The 1,940-nt window shown below is 34.4% G+C and overlaps 1 protein-coding gene across 1 annotated transcript in view; it reads right to left on the reverse strand.

Moving 5' to 3' along the window:
- Positions 1-1,940, reverse strand: part of LOC109542738 (sodium-independent sulfate anion transporter) — an 8,144-nt gene that overhangs the window by 5,443 nt on the left and 761 nt on the right. The window lies entirely within an intron of this gene.

A 1,940-nucleotide genomic window follows, 5' to 3' on the forward strand; every position in this document is an offset into this window, starting at 1 on the left:
AAAAAAACCGCGCAAATCTAAAACTTCTTGAATTCAAGCATTTTTTGAGAAAACTGCCAACATTTCCTTATCGATGGTTCACTTGCTAAAAAGGCTATTTATTTCTCTCTAGAATGACGTACAAATGAGCGTTCTTGCTCATTTTGGAAAACCCTTGGAAACTGCGGTTTCTTCACTTTTACGCCAATATTTCTAAACAACACTGTCTCTAAACAGAAAAACCGCGTCTTTCCTAACGTTTTACTGTAAAATACTGGTAAACTGAATCTTTATGCAAACAAATAAAGCGCCTGGAAACGTTTCTGATGAGCATGCAAATTCTGTTTAATCCAATTTTGCGATTTTGTTCATTAAAAATAATCCCGGAGCATTAATAACTAAGGATCAGCTCACCTGTGGAAAATCACAAGCCGCGTATTTACACGTATATCAGACCATCGACCTCATGGACGCTCTTTCACAGGTCTTAATATGCGAACAATTAAGGTAAATTTGCTTCGAGCAGCGACGTGATTGGCGACCTCTCAAACCAGAAGAAAAGACAAAATATTATTTAGGTCACTAGGTACATATTAGGAAATATATTTGTACTTGATTACCATCAGATTTTGTTTATTTTGAAGGAAAATGTTTGTTTAGCGAGCAGAACTTAGTAGAAGCCGCTGAATAGAGGATTAATTAGAAGGTTTTCTGCAAAAGTGTTGCAATTAATCACAAGTTAACTGCAATTTCCCAAAAAAAAGTTTAAAACGTGGGCCTTTCGCACTCAAATTGGGAGTTTTCAGAACTAATAGTATTTTCCTGCACGTAAAGAACAAAAACAAGGTTTGAAATCGAAGCAAAAGACAGCAGAAAATCGCAAATGTTCTAATAAATAAGCCTGAAAAAATCAATCTCATACTCACTTTGAATTCAACGGCAATTTTTTGTAATAGTCGGGTGAAACGCACTTTGAGTGTTCAAACAAATCGATTGAAATAGACAAAACATGCCCAGCTACGATTGAATGAAACAAGCTTAATCGATCACGTGCCCCACAGTTAAGTAGTAAGTGAGCCAAGTACAATTGGACTCTTTTAAATCAAATTGCATTAAAATTAATAAATCCAATGCCGCGATCTTGAAAGGTGTAATCATAGACCACATTTATTCAGCAAAAAGAGTTTTTATTATTTTTGTTATTTAATTATATCGGATCCGAACGGTTGCATATGCGACATTTGAAAGAAACAGAGTCAATTCGAGATGATTTTTTTCATGGTTTTAACAGCAAATTGTTCATCGTTCACTGATTTATATATTTTTTTGTATCATACAGTAATATGTGCAAACGTTTTGAAAACAAGTGCTTCGCAGTATTTGGTTTCTTCTAGGCCAAATGGTTGAATTTTGAAACAAAACTCCAGTTCTTCAAAAATCCGTATTTTCCGGAAAAATAAATGATAAATGGACTAACAAACACGGTTGCTGCACGCGATATATTGGTACCAATCACGTACTTAAATTGTCCTTTAATTGCTTAAGGTTCCAGTTGACTTGCTGGCTTTAGTAGCTTTTTATATAATCGCGAACCTTGAGTACTTTCAGGGATAATGGCATTTAATTGAAAAGAAAAAGCATCTATAAACTCACTCATTTTTGCATTAAAATCAAAGATTTACACAATTTTCTAAGGATTAAAATGATGTTGGTGAGATGAAAATATAGTTGAACCTGATTTTGTACGAAGTAACAATTTTCTTAATCTTTTATTGTTAAAGTTTTAGATTTGCGTGGTTTTTTTTGAGTTGCAAAATCCACTTGAACGTAATGCTGCTTTTTTCGAAGTTTCTCAAGAACCATTCGGGCCACAGAATTCGTTTTGGCATCGTTGGATAGAGAATTGAAAACTCGATTCAGTCGTAACAACGTGAGTGAGGAAATTCGAGTAGTTTTGACCC

This window comes from Dendroctonus ponderosae, unplaced genomic scaffold, assembly GCF_020466585.1.
Source record: "Dendroctonus ponderosae isolate FM_Combo_2020 unplaced genomic scaffold, Dpon_F_20191213v2 Dpon_F_20191213_11, whole genome shotgun sequence".
Taxonomy (NCBI): domain Eukaryota; kingdom Metazoa; phylum Arthropoda; class Insecta; order Coleoptera; family Curculionidae; genus Dendroctonus; species Dendroctonus ponderosae.